Below are 24,617 nucleotides of genomic sequence, written 5' to 3'. Positions count from 1 at the left end.
CCATGCCGCCTCACTATCTTCGGAGCTAATTAAATTATTAGACTCGGAGCTGTGAGATGGCCCAGTTCACAGGCGACGAGCCCCTCTTCCAGCGCTGCAGCCACGACGTGAGTTCCCCTGGAAGTCATCCGGGTTGTTCCCAATCAAGCTGCATCTCTGATAAAGAATTCCCATTTGCTCCGAACACTTCCCTAGTGGTGAAGCTGTTTATTTCATCTCGGCGCAAACAGACGGAGGTGGGCGGATCCGCAGAAAGGCCCCCTGGTCTGACCTGGCGGGGCCTACTTTTGAGTTAAGGGGTCCAGACACTGGGGCCTCACTTGGACTCACAGGGGCCGAGTTCATTCCTCTTCAAAGCCTCACACAAGGCCTGCGGACTGTGGCCCAGAAACACCTGTCTCTGTGATCAGGAAACGGGGCCTCATCTGCTCTGCCAGCATCCATCACGGCTAGAGAAGGGGCCTCCGTACCTGCTCCTCCTCCATAAGACGGGGCTGGACAAGGTGATTCAAGGACTCCTCTCCCGTTACAGGCCGAGCTTAAGTGGCTGGAGGTCTTCTGGGAAATGGCACAAAAACTCAAAGTGAAATGTATGTGGTTTCGGTCCTCGGCAGAGAGCGGTATGGCTCAGTGGTCAGGAAGGGACCTGCAGCCAGATCGCCTCCACTGACGGGCGCTGCTCCCACACTCACCCGCCCTGTGGCCTTGGGCGTGTCACAACCTCTTGAGCCTCACTTCCCCTGTCAGCTGAGAAAACAGCAGGACCTTCCTCGCAGGTTTATAAGGACTGCGAAATAAATGCACGTGAAACGCAAGGACTTACATCAGAATCTCCATATAAGAGTGGCTATTATTTTTATCAAGAAAAGTAACACTTTACCCATCTTTCCAGCTCTTGGAATCAAGCATGATGCGGCGAGGTTTTGAGAATTAATCAGACCGTCTCCCCTAATTTTAGAGTGTAGAAAGACATGATTCCTACTGAAGCCCTGGCCTTCACAATGATAACCATTATGATACGGTGTAGCGTTAATTGCACACTGATTTTCTGACCTTGTTTTTTAGGTTGGAAGGTTGGAAGGGTATAGGATTGTAAGGGACCCCTAGGGTTTTCCAGCTTAAGCCTCATTCAGAACTTCAAGGCCTTCTACAACTTCACTGCCCTCTGACCCTCCATGTTCTGCTTGAATTCCTCCAGGGACCTGGGACTCACTACCTCTTGACAGAGCTGCTGTTTGAACTTTGCCCCCAGGAGAAAATGTGAAAAGAACTGATGACCTTTAAGCTAGAAAAGAAGAGTTTAATGGGAACAGAGCAGACTTTGAATATTTGAAGAACTATAATGAGAATTATTTCCGTTAATAAGGTTAACATTAAGCACTGTCATTGATATTTTGTTTTTATGGTGATCGTGTATTTATCTCCTTCCACATGCCAGACACCACGGAAAATGCTTTCCCTGCCTTCTCACTTAACCCTGCAACACCCCCCCTGCCTCTTGGGATTCTTATTCTGATTGCACAGTTGAGGACATGGAGGTAGAGAACAGTTAGGTAAACGCTGCCCAAGGATTATGCAGTCAGTGAGGGGCAGAAACAGGATTCAGACCTGGATTGGTCAGCTTTGGCAGGTCGAATGAGAGCAGTTTTACGGAAGCTATTGGTACCCCCAAACACAGACTGTGTGGGAGGCAGGTTTGGAGCAACATAATGAGAACTTGCACAGGAGGCTGCACTCATGTCAGGCAATGGAGCATTTATACACACACCCAGACGCCGCATCAGGTGGGTCTCAAAGCACGGACTGTCTGCAGGAGAAAACAGTGGCCTTGCCCACGGAGGGCTCCCAGGGGACACAAAGCACCCAGGATCCCATAGGCCGAACCTGACCGCCTGACAGTGCTGAGGAGGGAGGAGGAGCAAGAGGAAGAACTCTGGCCTGGGAAAGCTCGCAAACACTCTGCGTTGGGTCAGTGTCCCCAGGGCAAGACGGGCATGTTCGCCCAGCCTCCCTCCACGCCCCCTGTGCTCTGGGGTCCTTTTCCTTTACCAGAACCAGGGCTCCTCCTTCGTTAGGAGCAGTTCTCACACTGTGGATCACTTCTCCTTTCCCTCCTGAGGCCAGAACCCTTGCATGCCCACCCCTGCCTTCTCACTGAATTCATTTCAGCCTCCCCTCACTGGGCTGTCCCAAGCATGCTCTCCTCCCTCCTTCCTGCTCCTTCTCCTTTTCCCTCCTTTCTTCTCTTCCCTCCTCCTTCTCTTCTTCTCTTCTCCCTCCTCCTTCCTCCTCTTCGGCATGCCTCCTCCCTGTACCAGGACTCAGGAAACTCAAGATGTCTTTCCTGCGGGACGGTCAGTGCTCCCCAGATGTTCTCAGCCATACAAGGGCAAGCTGTAGGTTACAGAGCGGTTACAGGCGCCCCCAGTGCATGCTGGGCTCTCCTACCACTGCTTTCTGATAACCAGCCACTTAGCTCAGGAAGGGGGTGAGAGATATTCTTATACTGCACTGGGGACTCGAATTGCATTTATGGACAATAATTTTGTCTACATACCCAATAACCTTTATCTCAGCGAGGCCCACTCTAAAATTCTCAGTAGATCAAAATAGCTTAACCAAGAATACCAGAAAACAAGTGTTTTTCAGTGAATAAGAACAACCACTGCAGTAATTATTCTTTAAAAATCCACCAGAGCCCGGCCGGTGTGGCTCAAGTGGTTGAGTGTTGACCTAGGAACCAGGAAGTCACGGTTTAATTCCTGGTCAGGGCACATGTCCGGCTTGCAGGCTCGGTCTCTCATAAGGGGGCGTGCAGGAGGCAGCCAATCAATGATTCTCTCTCATCATTGATGTTTCTATCTCTCTCTCCCTCCCTCTCCCTTCCTCTCTGGAATCAATAAAAAATATATATATTTTAAAAATCCACCAGAGAAAATATATTAGAGATTTCAATTAGGTAATTCTCACCTAAGAAGTTCTTCCGTAAAATTGATGTTGATCATGCATCTCTCATACATTGCCTGGGTCTCTAAAGTCCAGATCACAACTAACAGTTAAAGTATATTTTTCCTAAAATACAAGTTTACAAAATGTAGTTGCAGTTTATAGGCTGGGGAAGTGGTACATACTGTGAACTTGAGCATTGGCACAGTAGTAATCACCACCACCATCTATTGCACACTTACAACATGTGAGGCATTGTGCTAAGTATTTTAGACACATTGCTTAACTTAATCCTCGTTTTAGCTCTAGGAGGCAGGTATCATCCTCAGAGGGCTTACCTGGTGAGCCAGGACTTAAGCTTTGGAATTCCAGAGTCTTTCTTTATGCTTAGCCACTGCATTCTCTCCCCTCGTGCTGTATTTCAAGTATTTTGCAAACCCACCACCCTGAGCAAAAATTCCAGAATCCTTCCTGAATCAGACAGCATAAAACATATGCAGTGCTTATCCATTAACACGATAAAAGAAATTCTAGGCAATCTGGGTCAGAGTCTCTCAACCTTGGCATTGCTCATGTGTTGGTTGGGGTAACTCTTTGTCCTGTGCATCGTAGGGTGTTTAGTAGCATCCCTGGCCTCTTCCCACTAGATGCCAGCAACATGGCTCCCCCAACCCAGTTTTGGCAACCACAAACCTGTCCAGACATTGCCAAATGTCCTCCGGGTGTGAGTGGGGTGGCGGAATTGCCCTCCGTTGAGAACCACTGATCTAGGTGTCCAGACCATCAGCATGGACTAAGCGTCCCATTCCTGCCCCGCCAACGTTGCTTTCTATGCTTTGTCCGCTCCTACCTCGAAGCAACAGATCTGAAAATCCCTCCGCAGGACAGGCAGGAAGAGCATGGCCACAAGAACTCAGAAATAGGTGATGCTTAGAAATCAGGTAGGCTGGCGGTTGGCATCAGGTCAGTATTTTCTTCACAAAAATGTCAACTTTACTATCCTGGGTGCCACGTCTGTTCATTTCATACAGAGTGTATTCTCATGTTGGTATTAAATGTCATGATTGTGAAGCCTATGAGGAACATAAAAATGCTTGGAACAATGAAAAAAGCAGGTTGAAAATGGTATGAACACTGTAATGGCAACTAAAGGGCCAAGAATGACGTAACTAAAGTAGTGGTATCATGGGTGATGTTTTTCTCCCCTTTCTAAATTCCTTGTAACGTAATTTCCCTAATACCTTTATGAAACAGAAAGTAAATTTTCAGATGGTGTCCCACACATGGGTTCCCCTCCCTCTCTCTCCCCAAGCAGTGTGACCAGAACAGTAACCTCACACCTTAAAATTTAAGGTGTATCAAATTAAACTCCTTGAATTATAACCTAGATCCACAGTTTGACCCTAGTCAATGTCAATGGTCTGTGCTATGTCTGAATTACACTTAATAATCCATATAATACAGTTTATTAAAACTCAAAAATTGCTAAATTTAGCTTCAATACAAAATTCCAATTTATTTTCCTATTGCCCGACCCCATTTGTAAATCTTGCTGAAACCTACTGTGCCTTGGACCCTCTGGGGGTGCCGGCACTACTCCCATGAGCCCCTTTCTTCTGAGGCAGCCCCGAGGCACAGGGTGGGCCTGATTTCCCTCAGGTGACCACCACACCTTGTTCTATCCAGGGGTCCTCAAACTTTTTAAACAGGGGGCCAGTTCACTGTCCCTCAGACCATTGGAGGGCCTGACTATAGTTTATAAAAAAAACTATCGCCAAAACCGGTTTGGCTCAGTGGATAGAGCGTCAGCCTGTGGACTGAAAGGTCCCAGGTTCGATTCCGGTCAAGGGCACGTACCTTGGTTGCGGGCACATCCCCAGTAGGAGGTGTGCAGGAGGCAGCTGATCGATGTTTCTCTCTCATCGATATTTCTAACTCTCTATCCCTCTCCCTTCCTCTCTGTAAAAATATCAATAAAATACATTTTTTAAAAAAAACCACTATGAACAAATTCCTATGCGCACTGCGGGCCCGGGACGAGTCGGCTGCTAAGCAGGACAGGTAGCGGCACCCGGTGGGCCAGATAAATGTCCTCGGTGGGCCGCATGTGGCCCGCGGGCCATAGTTTGAGGACCCCTGTCTCCTGTTTGTTTGTCTTATTTGTGCATTTGTTCTGGATCCCCAACTTCTGTTCCTCTTGAAATTTGGGAAACTTACTGGGATCCTGCCCTTCCAATGAATGAATGAATGAATGAATGAATGAATAAAATTATTTTATTTACTTGCTTAAGTTGATTCCAATTGATTTTTGCTTTGTGCAACCTAATGAATCTTAACACCTAAAGATCATATTTGAGATCTCAATATTGTCCACATAAATATTAGGCCATAAGTATTACTCTGATCCTCTTCCTAGCAGTAATGTTCTGGAAACCTCAGGTAACATCTTCTAGGGTCGTGTCTTAAGAGCAGGTGTGTTGGCTTCAGTCAGACTGATTTCAAATCTCAGCTCACACAAGTCCCTAACCATAGTTATTGAGTTAGTGGTGAATGAGTTTGGAACATCTTTGGGGAAGCTTTACCACAAACATCCATTCTGCCCTTCTTCCTTTCATTATAGGAATCCAGGGCTTTAGCTGGGCATGTGGAAGCCTGACTAGAGAGTACATTTCCCAGCCTCCTTTGTAGCAGGTATGGCCATGTGACTAAGGTCTAGCCAGCAGAATGAGGGCGGAGAGGACATGTGCAAATTCTGAACCATGCCCTTGAAAGGAATGAATGAGGGTGCCCTTGCCTTTCCCCCCTCTCCCCCTGCTAGATCACTGGGCTATGCACGTGATGGTGGGAGCCGGAAAGCTCACCTTAGACTCAGAGACAGAAGCAATATATTGAGGGTGAGAGCTGCCTCCCCAATTCTGGGCAGCCTACTTATGGACCTTTACCTGAGAGAAAAATGAGCTTCTTCCTTGTTTAAACCACTATATTCGCGGTCATAGTTGCTTTTTTCTGTTTGGGGAGTTAACAGTCCATTTTATTGGGTTGCGACCAGGAGGCCATGGGTGTCGAGGACCTCTATATTCGTCAGTTTTCCCCTCTACATTCTTTTGGGCCTGTTTCATGGACGAATGAACTGGTTTTTCTTCCAGTAATAAATCTTGACCTTCTCCTTCTCTTCTCCAGAGTGGCTATGGCTCCCGGTACTTCCTGTGTTTTTTTTTTTTGTTTTGTTTTGTTTTTTGTTTTTGTTTTTCTTCAATAAAAATAAACACACAACTAGTTAATTTTTAAAAATTGTGACACCAGGAATGTAGCCTACAATTATATATGTGAGACAATTATTCAGTGGAATGGTAGCAAATGTTTCAAAACCAGCTCTCGGGGTGGGGGTGGGGTGGGTGGGAGGGGAGCCTTGATCGGTAGCATTTTTCAATTTCCCTGATTTAAAGACTCCTCCAGGGCTGACATCAAGCTACTAACATGAGGTCACTGACCGAAGAGTTGGCAAGAGCCACCTCAGCACACTATTGCAATTATTCCTATAGCCTTTGAAGAAAATGCTTTAAATACAAAAATTAAATGCTTTTAATTGCAAAAATCTGTGGATTTGATTATGTAGGATTCCCAGGAACCTCTAGTATCGATGAATTAGAAATATTTTAAAAGCTAAGGTGTTTATCTCTGAGACCTTGTTAAGTCGGGAAAACATTACCAAATGTGAAGGATATTTAATTTCACTTAGCCTGGCTGGGTGGCACCGTTGGTTGTAGCATCATCGCCTACACCAAAAAGGTTGGCGGTTTGATTGCCAGGCAGGGAACATACCTAGGTTTCAGGTTTAATCCCCTGTCGGGGCACATGTGGGCAGCACCCGGTAGATGTTTCTCTCTCTCTCTCTCTCTCTCTCTCTCTCTCTCTCTCTCTCTCTCTCATCAATAAACATTTCTTCAGGTGAGGATTAAAGATAATAATAAAAAATTTAAAATAATAATTTCACTTATCAAACTATAGGTTTGGACTCTATATAAGTTTCACACTTATTACAAGGTGTGGCAAAAAACACGTGTACAGTTGTGTCTGCAAAACACAACTTTTGAATCCACATGATTTTAGCTATTGTGATCATCATAACCTGCATGTCTTTTTCCATCCGAACAGCTGTAAGCCTATGTTACCGCCACCTTGTACTGGAGGAGTAGTATAGAGAGATGAAAGCCAGCAGAGCGTTGGGAACACACAGTCATTCAACAAACGTGTGTCAGACCTCCCGCCTGGCCTGGCAGGAAGGAGAGAAATCAGAAGTGGCCGCTGTGCTTGACCGAGGGCGGCTTTAACAGGTCGTGTCTAGAAGTGAAGCTCCGTTTAGGAGTTGTTAAGATTTAGGGTGGCTAGACCAAAGAACAGTCTTTCTCTCCCTCCAAAACACAACTTACAATGAAGTCTTCCATCTTAGTGTTGTAATTCAATTTTATATAAATAAAATTTCCCTCATCACAAACTAATAGGGTTAAGGTCCGTCAAGAGGAGGAAGTAGAAAGTGGGTTCCTTTGGGAAGGGCTGACCACACAGAGCAATCGCCGCAGTTACGGCTTTTTTTTTTTAATCCTCACCTGAGGATATTTTTCCCGTTGCTTTGCAGAGAGAGTGGAAGGGAGAGAGGGAGGGGGAAAGTGAGACACATCGACTGGTTGCCTCCTGCACGTGCCCCGACTGGGGACAGGGAGCGAGCCCTTAATCCAGGTACGTGCCCTTGACCGGAATTGAACCCTCGGCCCTTTGGTGCATGGGCCGGTGCTCTCACCTCTTAGCAACACTGGCCAGGGTGGTGATGGCATTTTCAAATGTGAAGGATGGTGGGACTCAAAGATCAAATGCTGGAAAATCATGTGGATTCAAAAGTTCAGCCTTTCCCCTAAGGACATGGTGGAAGCCCTATTGCCTCATCCAAGTCTTGTACATAATCTTAGTCCATAAACATCAGCTTGTCCAGTGTCCACAAATCTTTCCCCATGGACCAGTGTTAAAACAAACTAACAAAAATCCCTATGTGAAAAAGCACAGCTGAAGCAATGCGATACCCATGATCTGAATTCTTCTTTCACCGCAAACAGTCCGCTCCACCTAGCGCTTGCTTTATTTAGGCTAGAATCGAGCGTTTTAATCCGCGGCGCTGACAACAGCGTCTGGCCGGGAAAGCATTCAAACATCAGCCGAGAGCCACGTGAGCAGAGGTCCTGGGGGTCACTGTTGCATTTGAAGGGTAGGAGCCACCTCTACTCTCTAGGAGTCACAGAGAGCGGAGGGGAGAAGCGTATTGGATCTCAGGCTGTCATGCTACTGGTGTCTGGTGTCATCGCAGGAGTCACCAGTGGCCCCGAGTAAGTCCAACTGGCAGGTGGCTGGTAGCCTCCAGGGCTATCCTGGGCTTATCTTCTTGGCCGGAGGCTCCTAGCTCCCGCCCAGCTCACGTCAGGCGTGGTGGGGTGGTGCCCAGTGGCCGGATTCCATCTACAAGCAGAGACTATGCACCCCCTGGGGACATCCAACCAGGCTGCCATGAGCTCCCGGGCAATTCTTTCAAGAGGCTCGTCAGGGGTGGGCAAACTTTTTGACTCGAGGGCCACAATGGGTTCTTAAACTGGACCGGAGGGCCGGGACAAAAGCATGGATGGAGTGTTTGTGTGAACTAATATAAATTCAAAGTAAAGGAGCGGAGGGGAGAGCAAGAGAACCGGATAGAACAGCCGGATCCGGCCCGCAGGCCGTACTTTGCCCAAGGCTGGGACACCGGGAGCCAGACTTTATCAGACTGCAAGTCCGGCCCTTCTAATCAGTCGAGTTTTCCAGAGTGTTCTGGCTTGTGCATGGTTGGAAGCCACCCTGCCAGCTTTGAAATGCTTATCCTCCACCACCTGCTCCAGAACGGGGGTGGCCAAGGCTCATGGGCCGGTTTGTGTGGGGCTGCCCGACACCCCGGGGTCAGGTGACCGCGTGGATGGCCACAGCAAGCTTCTGGGATTCTAGCTTCTGACCATTTCCCCCATGGCTCCTCTGACAGGCTGTGGCTTCGGATGGTATTGGGGGACAGTGTTCTCTTGTACCTGTTGCCACCAGGAAAACGCTACATATTTGGTGTCTGTATTCAGCGTTCCTTGGGCTACAACGCAATGACAGGGATCGAACCAACCCGAAGTACAAACAGTTTGCCGGAATCCTGGTCAATGACATATTGCGAAGCCGGAAGGAAATACAAAGAAGTAGCCCTAACCAGTTTGGCTCAGTGGATAGAGCATCAGCCTGCAGACTGAAGGGTCCCGGGTTCAATTCTGGTCAAGGGCATGTACCTTGGTTGTGGGCATATCCCCAGTGGGGGGTGTGCAGGAGGCAGCTGATCCATGCTTCTCTCTCATCGATGTTTCTAACTTTCTATCCCTCTCCCTTCCTCTCTGTAAAAATCAATAAAGTATATTTTTTAAAAAAAAAGAAAATACAAAGAAGTAAAACTGGGTACAAATACAAAGTAAAATGCACGAGCCTTGCTTTCAGGCAGTAGAGGAGGCGAGGTCTGAACCAAAGGCTTCCTTCCCGAGTCTCTCCTCTGTGAAGTCTGATCACCGCCCCCAGCGGTCCGGAGGATTTAGGTTAAACTGTATTTGTGAACGAACCGTACAAAATCACCCCTTTTCTAGTCGAAAAGGTAGAATGTCAGCAGTTTCATTTGGTTCAACCTAATAATCAGTTCTCCCAAAGCCCCTGGGCCTGTATGGCCGTTTCCCATCTGTCTTGTGAATAATCAGGTATTTACATGACCTTTGCCTCCACTGGATCCCAGAGCTCCTTGAGAATAACTCCAGCACCTTACGTTTTAGTAGGGGAACAAATGAAGGGGGAGGGGGAGTGTGTGTGTGTGTGTGTGTGTGTGTGTGTGTGTCCCAGCAGTGTGCTGATGAAAGGCTGAATCAACAAGGCCCTGCCCGGGACGAACCTGGGTCTCAGTGAGACACAGAGGGAATTTCACGCCATCAATCCGGGTTCAATAGTGGCACCGCTGGCACTTTGGCTCAGGTAATTCTCCGTTGTGAGATGGCTGTGTGGTGCATTGTAGGATGCACAGGCAGCATCCTGGCCTCTACCAGCTAGATGCCACGGGCATATCCTCTTCCCCCAGCCCCACCCAGCCATGACAAGCAAAACTGTTACTAGCCTAGCTGGTTTGGCTCAGCGGATAGAGCATCGGCCTGCGGACTGAAGGGTCCCAGGTTCGATTCCTGTTAGGGGCACATGCCCAGGTTGCGGGCTTGATCCCCAGTAAGCGTCATGCAGGAGGCCGCCGATCAATGATTCTCTCTCATCATTGATGTTTCTGTCTCTCTTTCCCTCTCCCTTCCTCTCTGAAATCAATACAAATAAAAATAAATGTCTCTAGATATTGCCACATGTCCCTAGGGAACAAAATCACCCCTGATTGAGAACCACGGCCAAAGATGCGCTAAGGCCGCAGGAGGCCTGTGTGGTGGTTCAAAGAAACTTCCAGCAAGGAGGACACCTGGGGTCAGTCTTGAAAGATGTGGAGGAACTACCAAGGTCAAGCAAGGCAGAGTCCCCTGCACAAGTAAAGACCAGCACTCTACCTTGACCTGCATAGGTGTGACCTGCATAGGTGTGACCTGCATAGGTGTGACCTGCATAGGTCACTTACACCTAAGTGAAAGGCAGTATTCAAAAATAAATTCAAACAAACAAAAATAACCAGCTTACACACGCTCTCTTTAAAATGTAGGTCCCGCCAAATCTTGGTTTCTGATATAACCTTCTTGCCATGAATTCCTCGGTTGCAGGCTCAACTCCTGGCCCTGGTCAGGGTGCGTGTGGGAGGCAACCAATCGATGTGTCTCTCTCACATAGATGTTTCTCTCTCTCTGACTCTGCCCCATCCTTCCACTCTCTCTAAAAATCAATGGAAAAAATATCCTCGGATGATGATTAACAACAACAAAAATTTTTTTTTAAAAGTAAGAAACATCAATGATGAGAGAGAATCACTGATCCACTGCCTCCTGCTCGCCCCCCACCGGGGACCAAGCCTGCAACCCGGGCATGTGCCCTGACATGGAATTGAAAGTTTACCTCTTGGTTCATAGATTGACGCTCAACCACTGAGCCACACACAACAGTTTTAAATGCAGAAGCAACGCCAAAAGTTACAATAATATCACCTTCCTTCAGCAAGGTACTTTACAGGGCTTTTTTCTCTCTAGTTTTTGCATTAATTTTTGTAAAGTGCTTTCATGAGAGGTTGGAACATACCTACAAAACAATATTTAATGTGCAAGCACACAGAGTGCCGATGGGGCATGTAACCGTGCGCCATAGACGCAGAATACCACCTCCGCCCTTGAAGCCCCCATGCGCTCCTTCCTGACCCCATTCCCTCGTCTGCCCGCGGGAGAGAAGACTGTCTGTGTTCACGTTCATTCAGTCAACAGACATGTCACTGAACACCCCACTCTGCTATGAGCCGGGCTCTGTGCTTCGCTGAAGGCAGCGAAGAAAGCAAACCCTGCCCGCCCTGGCGGAGAGCACTTTCACCTCAGCTACTTCCATTTTGCTTGATGGTCGCAATATCCCGATGAGGTGCACATGGGCAACTAGCAGTCACTCCTTCCTCCGCACCTTCTTACTAGTAGATGAGGCATTGGGGCTCAGATGCTGACTTGTCCCAGGTGGCATGGTTACCAAGTGGCAGAACTGGAGCAAGAAGCCAAGTAGTCGCCTCCCTCCTGTCCCCCTCCTTCCATTGCACCACAGCACCTCTCCTCGCCTTGCCTCTCTTCCTCTTCCCTCCCCCTCCCCTGCCCTCCCCTCCCCTCCTGTCCCATCTCCTCCCCTCCCCTCCCCTCCCCTCTCCTCCCCTGACCACACCAGGTGCCAGTCACTGGCAGGAATGCCAAGCTCTGCAGCCACAGCTAGGCAACTGCAGAGCAGGGAGATGGGCAGGATTGGGAGAGTCCCAGCAGCTGTGCTGGATTCAAGACAAACCAGCCTGTATGTGTGTGGGGGCCAGGGTGGGGGAAGAGGGGGTGGTCTCTGCAGTGACATAGTCCCCGGCCGGGTAGCTTTGCTCCCAGCCATGTGGGTTCATATGAGACCCCCCCTTTCAAGTTGCACTGTATCATACAAACAAAGCCATCTTTCTGTCTTTTCCTTGGGATTGGAGAAATGGTTGTTAGCGGTTGATTTATTGGTTGCTTAAACTGAAAAACTTGGAGCCATTTATTTACAACCCAATTTCTGTTTCCTCGTTGGTATTCTTCGGTAAAGATGTTCCTGTAGACAAAAATGCTGATGCCTCTGAAGGCCCAGATGACCGTGAGGAGCCCTCAGAGGCCACCCAGAGGGGAGAAACGGTGTCTATGCAGCGCACTACTCTGACCAGTCCGCAGTCACTGTCAGGGGTGTTAGGAAAGTTCCAGGGCCAGGATGAATCCGTGATCTTTGTCTCTGGAGAAAGGAGGAGAGAGGGAGGCGCTTATGTCACAGATTTATCAACACCGATGTGTCCCGTCATTGGCCAAGATTGACCAAGCACCAATGTGAGCCCCAGACTGGAAAGGCCCGTGGTGCCCAGGGCCTGGCCTGCCTCGGCGTGGATCAGGGACTACCAAGCAGTCAATCAGAGGGGCTGCAAAGAGAAGCCCGTGGGAGGCCTTGGGGCGCTGCGCCCTGCGGGTCCCTCCTCCGGGATCTGCCACTGAGCAGCTGAGGCAGGGCCTCGGGCTGCCTAGGTTCCAGGGGGGAGCTGGATGTGAAGGGGAGAGGGAGGACAAGCTAGGACCTGGCACCCCTGCGCCTGCCTGTCACGCACCTGACGCTGACCACCTCGAGAGAGTAACGGCTGCCCCTTCCCATTCATCTCCCACGTCTCGCACCGACCTCACTCTACCTCAGGGCCACAGGGAAGGGGATCTGGAAGTACAGTTCCATTTTAGCCCAGCTGTCAGCGTACAAACCACCATGCTGGAAGAAAAGGCGGCGGGCGGGCGGGGGCAGACACCCTGGCGTTAATGAGGAACAAACACTGCAGAGGTCCCTGCTTCAGAGCACTGGAGGTGCTGAGACTGCTGTGTGTGGCAGAGCTGCTCCGGGAGCTTTTAAAGGCAAATTCCTGAGCCTCGTCTCCCAAGATTCCAAGGGGGGGTCTGGGCCCCTGTTTTAACAAGGCCCGTCGGTGATAGTGATGCCCATGAACGCTGGAACACCACTGTCCTCAACCTTGGGAGCAAGTAAGTTACTCGTTCAGCTCCAGTGGCCTGCTGTGGACAGCCCTCCATCCATAACCTGCCATTTGGGGGCACTGGGACGGCGACCCGGTTGCCAATGCTACCCCAAATTCCCTCCTGAGCTGGACTTCGGTGGATCCTCCATCTCCCTACCCCGGACCCTTTCAAAAGCCCAATGGGGATCCACTCCCCGGTTCTTCCCTGCGGGAGCTGGGTGTGGCTGGAGAGCGAGAGTAATCTCACGCGGATGTTGCCAAGGAGCTAATGGATTGGGAAAGTCAAAGGTATGCTCCACCCTGCAAACTGGGTTTACTGGTAATCCACGCAATTGATGTATGGCATTCAGATGATCACCCTTTAATAGTATGCATCTGACGCCCCAAAGTGTGTGGGCGTCCAGGCAGGGCACACGTGAAGCAAGTGACCATGATCGGTACCTGCCTTAGACGTCAGGATGACCACACTCACAGATCATCCCACGTTGCTTGTTTGCTCTGGGGCTCTCAGACCCTACCCTGGCCACTGACCGACTCATCCCGCCTCCTGCCCAGCGCCGTGGAAACTTTTGACCCAGTCACCAAAGCTCCTGGCAGTGCCAAACTCCAGCTCCTTGGGGAGGCCTGGCAGGCACCCCGAGGGTCATGGGGCAGGACCTCAGGTGGCCCGGCGAAGGTGCAAGGCCGAGCCGAGGGAAGTCCCCTCTGCAGAGCACCACAAGGTGAGAGTGCAGGCCAGTCTGCCCCCGCCCACACCTGCCTTTTCTGCCTTTGAGGGAACCGGATCACATTAAAATGCCTTTCCCTGTCTTCTCCTCACGCGGAGGCCGGTTTTAGCGGTGCTGCCTGAACAAATGGGTGGCCAGGGTTCCTGGCACATGAACGTGCCTTGACCACCCTTGGAGCTGGTTAGGAAGCAGGTCCACCCTCCAAGAGCCTGACTCCATAGGTGAGACTGGGAAGCTGCATTCTAAACAGGTGCCACCAGGCAGTCAGGTCAAGGACCAGCCACTGGAAAACAATGGCCCAGGCAGAACGCTTGTGGAGGTGGGGCAGGAAGAGGAGGAGGGGGAGGATCAGAATAGGACTTCACAGGCTGGTTGGGAAGGCAGAGGGCACACAGGTGGGGGAATGGACTTAAGGATGCGCAGCATGCATCGTCCCACCAGGACCCCGGGAGAAGGGAGCGTTTCCCTGTGTCCATGTATCTCTGCTTCCATTGATGGCTGTCTCCCAGCTCCTAGCAGAGCTCGGACTAGAGCGAGGCGAGTGAGGCCCTCAGAGCACAGCCTTGAAGGGGAAGCTCATTCTCAGGGGCCGGCCCTGCACTTGCCTGACCCGAGAGGGAGCGCCTGCTTACATGTTGCGCCCTGGCACCTAAGCCATGCCTGGTGCATGGTAGGCCTCTGTAAATATTTGCTGGGTGAATGAATGGATCTATTTAACAGACCTTTACTGAATGCAAACCATTACACTAGTTGTGGGCAATTGGGCGTGGGGGTGGGCCCAGAAGAACACCACAGCCTAGACATGAACTGGACACAGATCTGGCTCTGGAAGAAGTTTAGGATCTAGTAAGGTCAGCAGTCCGGGAAATGAAAAATGCAAGGGAGCGAAGGCCGGTGGAAAGAGAAGTGCTGGGGGCGGGAGGGGAGGGTGTGTGGTGGTGGTGTTAAATGTCTCTGCTCGAGGACATGCCCCAGAGGGCAGACACACCCCTGGGCCTGGTGCAGCACAGGCACGTGGTGGGCACGCGATATACACTGGCCACGGGACTGAATGGCAAGCACCAGCCTCAAAGTCTCGAAGAGGCGCTCCGGTGTGTTTTGCAGCTTTATAATTGAGTGCAAGTCCAGAAAGCAGGTGCCTAGGATTAAGTGATGTTAATACCGAAGGCCCACTAACCACCCAGCCCAGTGGTTCCCACACTTGGTTGATGAGCGAAACCTCCTGAGGAGGGTTTGGAAAATACTGACTCTCAGGCCCCATCCCGGTGGGACTACCAAGTCTGTATTTTTAGAGACAGGGCTCTGGAATCTGTGTTTGCATCCCTTGGTGCAGCTCATGAACACCCAGGCCCTGGAACCACGGCTCTCTTCAGGAGGAAAGACACCAGCTTTTCGAGAGCACGGGGCCCAGGCTCCAGGAGGGGCCACAGTCCTCACACACACACCAGGCCGTGCCAGCAGGCCCCCTCCCCTTAACCCCTGGCAACCACTGTCTACTGTCTGTCTCTATAATATTGACTGCTCTGGGTACCTCACTGTCTCAGCCCGTTCAGGCTGCTGTCACAAAAATATCATAGGCCGAGTGTCTTAAGCAACAGAGACATTCATTTCTCAAAAATCTGGAGGCTGCGAGTTCCAAAATCCAGATGCAGCCCTTCCTGGTTCATAGAGCGCTGTTTCTGCTGTGTCCCCACCTGGTGGGAGGGGCGAGGGAGCTCTCTAGGGTCTTTTATTTTTTTAATTTTTATATTTTTATTGATTTCAGAGAGGAAGGGACAGGAAGAGAAAGAGAGAAACATCAATGATAAGAGAGAATCATGGATCGGCTGTCTCCTGTACTCCCCACACCGGGGACCAAACCTGCAACCCGGGCATGTGCCCTGACCAGGAATCAAACCGTGACCTCCAGGTTCCTAGGTCGATGCTCAACCACTGAGCCACTCTGGCTGGGCTAGAAAGCTATTTTTAAAGAGTTATCTTCTGTCCAGGGAAATGCTTTTCAAACTGGACTAAGGAGAAAGGATTTCCCAAATTAAAGGCCTGTTGCAGAACACTTCCAATTATTTTAACAACTGGTCAGCAACATAGAGCACGCGTGTAAATTTATTTGCAAAGTGGAGATGGTATTATCCATGTCGGTCACAGGGCTGCTATAAATATTAAACAAGACAATAGAAGAATGTGCTTGGAATAAAGCCCTGGCTCAATGAGTATGAGAGATTATTACTGGTATTATGACGCACAAAAACTAGCTGGTAAATTGCTTTGTGAGGACATGGTCATGAGACAGCTACAAAAATGACTAGGAATCTATGAAAATTGCCCGTGGCAGAGTAAAGGGAGGGAGGTTTTTGAGTTTAGAAAATAAAACTTGGTTAACGTGACAACTTCCCCCAAGTATAGGAAATAGTAACGTCTGTAATGGCATCTTCAAGTACAGGGTACAGTAACTCGTGTTAACTAGCATATATTTTACAGTATACAATTTACCTATTTTTGTGCCTATACGGAGACATATGGCATAAATATGTATATTTATAATTACTCAAGTGTTCATTATCCAATTCCTTGAAGTTAAGAAGTTGAATAGTGAAAATATTCTCTAATAAACCACTTACTTATAAAATTGGTCCCTACTAAAACACCTCTTTCAGCTAATACGACTACCCTGCCTCTTCCATGATGAAACTTTAAAATTAAAGTCCAAGTAAAGCGAAATGATATATAATATATGAATATATATAGTACATATGAATAAATGTATGTAATATATAATTTTGTCAGAAAATGTATGCAGAGAAAAGTAACGCAATTTATTCTTTGAGAATGAGTGCATATTTGCTATTGTAACCTAGGTTTGCTAAACCTAACAAAACATATTTTAATATCATTTAGTTTTATTTTCCAATAGGAAGTTCCCATCCAACTTTCCCCCCACTGATTACAAAACTATTATTCTCTTTCTTAAGTGTATTCATATAAAAGGCCCATGCCTGGTAGCAATTATCCTCAGATGTGGGAAGAGAAAGAGAGGGAGTGTGAGCAAGTGCCCGCGACAACGTGAGACAAACATACCCACTGTCCTCTTTTCAGTCTTGTGAAATGGAAGGAGGTAGACATTTTCTCTTAGCAGAGAAGGCCCTTGAGTTACCCGAGTTCTCTTGACAGACTTGTTGGCAGAGTTTGTGGGGTGAGTTTGAAGTCCAGAGCAACATTCAAATCAGGTACTTCAAGACACTTCCAAGTTCACACCCCCACTTGACTTTCAATTGCCATTTGAATAAATTCTTAGAACGTCAGAGCTAGAAAACATTTTTTAAAAATTGGTCCTGGTCAAATATGTTTGGAGGCAACCACATTCATACGTAAGAAAACGAAAGAAAAAGTGGGTACAGTACGTGGCTTTCCCAAGATCACACTGCCTGTAACGGTTGGATGGGATCCAAGAACCATGTCTCCTGAGTCTAGAGCTGTGGTCTCAACCTTGGCTGCACATTGGAATCACCTGAGGAGCTTCAAACATTACTGATGGCCCCAGCCAGTTGGACTCAGTGGATAGAGTGTCAGCCCCAGGACTGAAGGGTCCCAGGTTCAGTTCTGCCCAAGGGTACATCGATCTCTGGCAGCCAAAGGGTATGTCTCTCTCACAACGATGTTCCCCTCTCTATCTCCCCATTCCTTCCACTCTCTCTAAAAATAAATGGAAAAATATCCTTGGGTGAGGATTAATATCAACAAAAAACTTGTGATGTCGGGGTCCCACCTCCAGAAATGTTGACTTCAGGTGGTCTTGGATGTAGCTGAACTGGGGGTTTTTAAGAGCTTCCCAGGTGAGTCTAACAGGCAGCTAAAGTTGAGATCCATGATCTTTCCTACTTTTTGCTCTTGCAAAAGGACCGATATCATTTCCCACGACAGTCCTTCTTCCTGTCCTTCCAGTTTTCCCCTCCCAATGAATCCTGTTCCTTCTCTACTGTTGCCATATCCATCCAACAATTTGTAAAGCCCAAGGCCAGAAAAGGTGGAGCTGTGTGACCTCAGGAAGCAGCCAGTGGGTGGAGGAGGAAACAGGGCTAGGGATGGGTCAGGGCGATGAGAAAGGTATTGGAAACCAGAGCTGCGGGACCCTAGTCCACCCAGCAGCCTCTCCCACTGGGCAGATGGTCGATTTCACAGCCGAATCTACCAGGGAACCAATAGCAACACTCTAGCAGCAGCCATATCCCCCAATTTCAGTAGAAATATTCTCCATATGCTCAGGTTTCAGATTCTCTCCTGGAGCCGCAGGCAGCAGGGGCTAACCATCCTAGTCCTAGCTGACAGTGAATGACTTCTGGAGCTGAAAACGATTGGCTACTGTGGTGACATGAGCATGAAGCCAGGCCCTGGACCAACCTGTTTCATTGCATATTGCTTTTCCCTGAACGTGCCATGGTCTTTTCATTGCACTTAGCTGGGTGTATAAAAATGAGCTTTGGACCCTGGCCTAGAAGGGCAGTGGCGAGAAAACAAATTTCAAAATTATTCTCTCCTTTAAAAAAATTTTTTTTAATTGATGTCAGAGAGGAAGAGAGAGATAGAAACATCAATGATGAGAGAGAATCATTGATGAGCCGCCTCCTACACACCTCTCAATGGGGATTGAGCCTGCAACCTGGGCATGTACCCTGACAGGGAATTGAACCATGACCTCCAGGTTCATAGGTTGATGCTCAATCACTGAGCCACACTGGCCGGACGAAACTCATACTTTTAAGTAAGGTCTACCTTTATAATTATTGATGTACAGAGAGATGTCCATGGTAGGCTAATATTTTTAATGCAGGTTATAAAATAGCATATTCTATTATATAGAGAGAGGGGGAAGTGAGAAAGAAGGGCAGAGAAAAAGAGTCTGAAAAAATACATATCAAAATATTACTAATGGTTAATCCTGGGTAGTGTGATTGTAGGATATTTTCATTTTTGTATTGTTTGTATTTTTTTATTGTTTATAATCATCATGTATTTCTTTTTTTTTTTTTTAAAGGCAATAAGGCTATTTTCACTTTGTAAGAATAAAAATATTAAATAAATGTATTTTACTGCCAGTTGGAACCTTGCAGAGCCAATGAATCACTTAACTACTTCCCCTCTTGGGGAGATAAAAAATGGGCAGAATGGAGAGTGGAAAAAATTAATTAAAAAAAAAAAATCCTAAGGTGAAGTGCTACAATATGCCATGACCTTTCTATAGCGGTCAAGTTAGGTCCTCCACAGCCTCAGCGCGCCAGGCAACCACTGGTGCAAAGCAGACCTGGGCCAGTGAACTCCCTTCCTTCCGGTTACACATGTATTTCCCTGTCGGAGCACTCAGCAGAGAGCTCCTGGGGCAGGGGTGGGAGGACGGGGCCAGGGGGGTCTTCCAGCTTTAGTACTTCCTACTTCTGCAAGTTAAATAAAACATTACTTCTTACTCCAATTTTTCGTCCTCCTCTACTTGATTGATTTTTCTAGTCCACTTTGGGGCTTCCTCCCAGCTGTTTAAGATCCTTTAAAAAAAAAAAGCATTCTTATAAAATAAACTTAAAACCATGGCTGTCCCTCCAGAGCTGAAACAAACACACACATACAGTCTCAGTTAGCGCTTGCAGCATAGCAAACCACTCAAAGCCCAGGGACACCCCTGCCGACAGAAAGGGTAGGGGACTCTCCAGTGGAGGGGAAGCAGGAAATCCCACCTGCCTTGCCCTTCCATTTATTGTTCCTGATTCTGTGGGTCAGGAACTCAAGTAGAGCTTATCTCTTCTCGGGCTGTGTCAGCTGGTCAGGCCGGTGGGCGGGGGAGGGGGTCCCAGGTGGCCCTGCATTTGGAGGCTTGGTCCTGGCTGGTGGTTGGGGTGCCCTGGTCTCCTCCCGTGGCCATTCTCTCTCCGCATTTCCTCTCTCATTCAGTAATTCACCGTAAGCTCCTCTGCCTGGTGGCTGTGTTCCCAAGAGGGTGAAAACGGAAACATCAAAGGCTTTCCTGAGACCTAGGCGCCCAGTCCCACCGCACCCACCCAGGATTCCATTGGTCAGAGCAAATCCCAGAATAAGAATTGGGGAAACAGCCCAGCCGGCATGGCTCAGTGGTTGAGCGTTGACCTATGAACCAGGAGGTTGCGGTTCAAGTCCCCATCAGGGCATATGCCCGGGTTGCGGTCTCAGTCCCCATTGTGGGGCATGCAGAAGGCAGCTGATCAATGATTCTCTTTCATCATTGATGTTTCTATCTCTCTCGCCCTTTCCTTTCCTTTCTGAAATCAATAAAAATGTATTTTTAAAAATACTGTTTAAAAAGAATTGGGGAAACCAACCTCACCTCTTGAAGCAGGAATGGCAAAGTCCCACTGGAAAAGATTATATGGAATGGGAGGTGTTGTTGTAGCCATCTTTAGGGGGGAAAAAAAACTATTTAAAGAGTTCAAAATTAAAAATAAATATTTTAATGAGCTTAAAAACCATGGTGACTAAGTATAACAAAATAGCTAATAATAATCACCAGAGGGGACAATTTTTTTTAGGTTGTCTGACACTTTTACTTTCTGAATCAGCCCTGGCTTGCCTCTTGTCGCCATTTTGTTACATTAGGCCGAGAAATCCTACGTGTAGCGTACACGAAAGCAGTACTTGCTGTGTCGCCCTTTGCCAATTTCACCGTGTGCTGTTCCCTCTCGGTCACCTTCCTTTGCCTGTAGTTCCCCAGCTGCCCACCCTCAGTTTTCTTACCTGTTACTCTTCACTCTTCCTGGGGGATATTATCCAATCCTCTGGCTGCCACCTACATGTTAATGACTCCCCGCCCCCACCTTTTTTTAATCCTCTCCCGAGGACATTGTCATTGATTTTTAAACAGAGGGGTTAGGGAGAGAGAGCAAAACATCAATGTAAGAGAGAAACATGGATTGGTTGCAACCCAGGCACGTGTCCTGACCGGGAATCAAACCTGCGACCTCTTGGTGTATGGGATGAGGCGCCTACAGACTAAGCCACCCCGGCCAGGGCGATGCCCACACTTTAATCTCCAGCCCAGATCTTTCTCTCCTGGGCTCCAGACCTGAAAGTCCAACCGCCTCCTGGGCATCTGTATTTGGATGAACCACAGGTAATCTCATCTTTACATGTTCTGATTCGGATTTGGCATTTTCTCCCCCCCGAAAGCTCCTGACTCCCCAGGGTCCCTTCCTTGAGCTTTAGAGTCTTGTTTTTGTCCTGTTTCATCCAGTGAATCAAGCCAGAAACCCAGCAGTCCTCCTCCACATCTCCCTCTGTCCTCGTGCCCACATCCAATCAATGGCCCAGTCCTGCTAGTTTCTGGTGTCACACTATCTCCTGCCTACATTACTACAAGAGCCTCCTCACTGGGGTTAGACACCCCCCGCCCCACCACCACCACCCACTCTGGTCCATTCTCCACACAGGGCCAGCATGAGCTTTCTATAGCATCGTTCCCGGCTAAAGCCTGTCGGTAAATCCCCACTGTCCTCTGGACAGAAGTTCTCCATCTACATGCCTTAGCAGGGCACACCAAGGCCCTTTATGTTCTGGGCTGCTTTCTTTAACACCCTGAGCTCCTCATCCTACCTCTCAAATCTGTAATCAGACAGTTTAGAGCATCCTGAATCGGCAAAGTTCTCTCTTTTCTCCACCTCACCGAGCCCGCCCCCCTCTTCTCCCCCTCCCCCGCCTACTCTTCCAGCTCAGGATCAGCTGGGGGAAGTCTTCCCTGACCCCTTCCTTGGCCCTCCCAGGACATTCTGTGCACACCCCTTTCTTAGCACTCTCCACTCCACAGTCATGCCTGGCTCACTTATCTACTTCTCCCACTAGACTGGAAGCTCCTTCAGCACAGGCGCTGTGTCTTTTTTATGGTTGTTCCTCCAAGCTCAGCTAGTCCCCGGCACATGGTGGGGCAAGGAATGAATGCTGATGATACCCACTGACTGGAAGGAACACAGAGATGACTCTTGGGTACAATGTGCTTTAATAGCCATAACTGACCCGAGGCATCTTTACTGTCAGCCCCTCCTCCCACTTCCTTCACTATTCTGATCGAAGGAGAACCCATCCCCATCAGCAGGAAAGGTGGCGTCTGTCTGAGGGACTGCTTACTCCTGCCCAAAGACTTTCTGTCACTCACACCCAAGATGACAGATTTCCATGCCTGGCCCTGCCATGATACAAGCTAAGGAAAGGTATGGAAGGATCCAGACTTCTGCCTAGGCATCAGTCCACATTCTGTCTATAACCCCAGTGAGTCTTCAGAGACGACCTACAATTTTATTTCACCCATTAAAAAATCTTGAGTGCCTCGTCTGGAACAGACACTGAACCAGAAAGATGACTTTAACGTGGCCACCATCTTGAAGGAGCTCAGATCTGGGTGGAACACCGGCAGAATTTAGTTTTGTAAAATACTTCTTGCAATAAGATGTGCCACGTGCTTTGCTCTGATCATGGAGGTGTGGAGTAGAGGAGAACGATGAATTCATCTTGGAGTTATCAAGAAAGGTGTCAACAAGGTGGCAAAGGAGCTCTTATAGGGTGGAAAAAAAAAAAGTGCATTTCTTCCTAGACACGATGGCCTCCTGCTGCACGTGAAAGACAGTCTCAGTTTCAAACGGGGCCTATAGATTCATCAGTCCTCGGCTCCTCCTGCCTCCCTGTTCCAGCTCTGTGCCCTCCTACTTTCCCCAGCACACTCTCCACCTCAGGCCACAGTGTGCCACACGGGGCACGCTCCTTCCTGCTCTAGGACTCCTCATGGCTGTTTCCTCTACTCAGGCGCACTCTCCGATCAGCCTGTCCTCTCATTAGATTTTCAGCTTAACAGTACCCTCCTCAAAGCAAGCTTCTCTTCCCTCCCAAACCAGACCATCGACCCACAGTCACATCCCTCTATTGCAATTCTATGCATTACAGTTAATTCACTTGCCTTCATTAAGTGAATGTGTGTGTGTGTGTGTGTGTGTGTGTGTGTGTGTGTGTATAGCTTGTCTACCTGTCTTTGCCTTCCTATCCAAGCTTTTTGAGAGTAGGGAACTGACTGGTCTTGTCCATTGCTATTGTCCCAGCACCCGGTGACTAGAACACATAGTAGGTGGCTTAGAAACATGAAAGTGTACCATATGCTTGAGGAACAGCAAGTCATTTGTTATGGCTGTGGTCAGGGGTATGTCTGGGTGGGAGATGAGGTTTGGGAGGGTGGGGAGAGAAGTTGGGGGCCCGCTGTATAGCTCTGAATGAAATGGAGCAAAGGATCATGTTTAAGTAAGGAGTGCCACGATTGGATCGTGACTTTCAAAAAGCCACTCTGGCCTACTGTGGAAAAGTTTGGGCACTGGAAAGGAACTGAGGTGATGGTCGTTTGGGGCGGGAGATTACAGTTTGTTTAAACCAAGAGGACGATGATGACAGACTGAGCTAGAGCAACATTTACGGGAGAGAAGTGGGAACGGAGGAAAGAGAGACATTTCTGGGGACCACCTGGACCCAGGGCCTTGAGGGAGAAGGTGAAGGCTGCGTGGGAAACAATGAGTGCATACAGGAAGAGCAGAAACAAGGGTCTTAGTTTTGGTTACGTTGAGTCTGAGGTGGCTAGGGAACATCTTTCTCTGAATCTCTAGGAATTGTGCCACCGCCACCCTGTTCCTCCTACCCCTTTTCCCTTTTCTTTCCTGTTTTGAATCACTCCCACAAACCGTGAAAGCTCCCTGTTTCTCAGCCTGCCGGGGCACCAGGCCAGCAGCCCCACATTCCTGAGGGAGGGACGGGGTTCAGACCTGGAGGGCTGGCTGTGGCCACCCCCAGGACGGCTCCCTGACAGGAAGGAAAGCTGGCCAGCCGGCTGGGCGCAGACGGGAGCTTCCTCTGCGGCAGCAGGTGCCCAGGGCCAGCTGCTCTAGCCCCTGAGGCTCAGATCAACAGGATGGGACTGCCCGGGCGGAAGGAAGCCTGCCGGGAAGGACACCCTGCAGACGGAGGGGGAGGGGGCGGACTGGAGCGAAGAGCTGCCTGGGCTGCTGAGCTGGCGCCCCTCCAGCAGATTCTGGAGCGGCAGTGACAGGAGGCCCTTCAGTTCTCTTCCTTCCCACCGTGGGCGGCTCTGGCCCTGTGAATCGTTATTATTATTACTACTGTTGTTGGCTAGCCTGGGCCTTCGATATACCAGAAGAAATCATCGGAGAATGTTCATAGATTTGGCAATTGCTCAAATAATTAGTTCCTTTTCTATGCTCATTCTGTGCTTATTGGTACAAAGAGGACTTGTACATTACCCTTTCAGTTACAAGTACATTAGCCTTTCAGTTGCTCGCGGGAGGGACAGTGATCTTCGCCACGTGTTCAGCCTGTCCCAGGGAGATAAAATGTCGGTACCCTTTAGGCCCCGTTATCACTACCCAACTCTCCAACAGTTGCTTTGAACCGGCACCAAACGGCTAAAAACTCGAAAATAGGGAGCAGAGCCACAGGCTCCCAATCAGCAGGCCCCGCCCGCCTCCGTCCAGCCCGGGGGGTGGAGGGGAGAGGGAGGAAAGAAGGTGGAGGTTGTGGGAGTGTGGGGGGCGAGTGGTGCCTTGGAGGCGCGCTGACCTAGCGAATACCCCTGCAGCAACCCCACCCCTAGGCGTGGCGCAGAGGGCCCCAGG

The sequence above is a fragment of the Plecotus auritus genome (genome assembly GCF_963455305.1).
Source record: "Plecotus auritus genome assembly, chromosome: 11".
In the NCBI taxonomy this organism is placed as follows: domain Eukaryota; kingdom Metazoa; phylum Chordata; class Mammalia; order Chiroptera; family Vespertilionidae; genus Plecotus; species Plecotus auritus.
The sequence above is the reverse complement of the archived record's forward strand: the minus strand, read 5'-3'. Positions refer to the sequence as shown.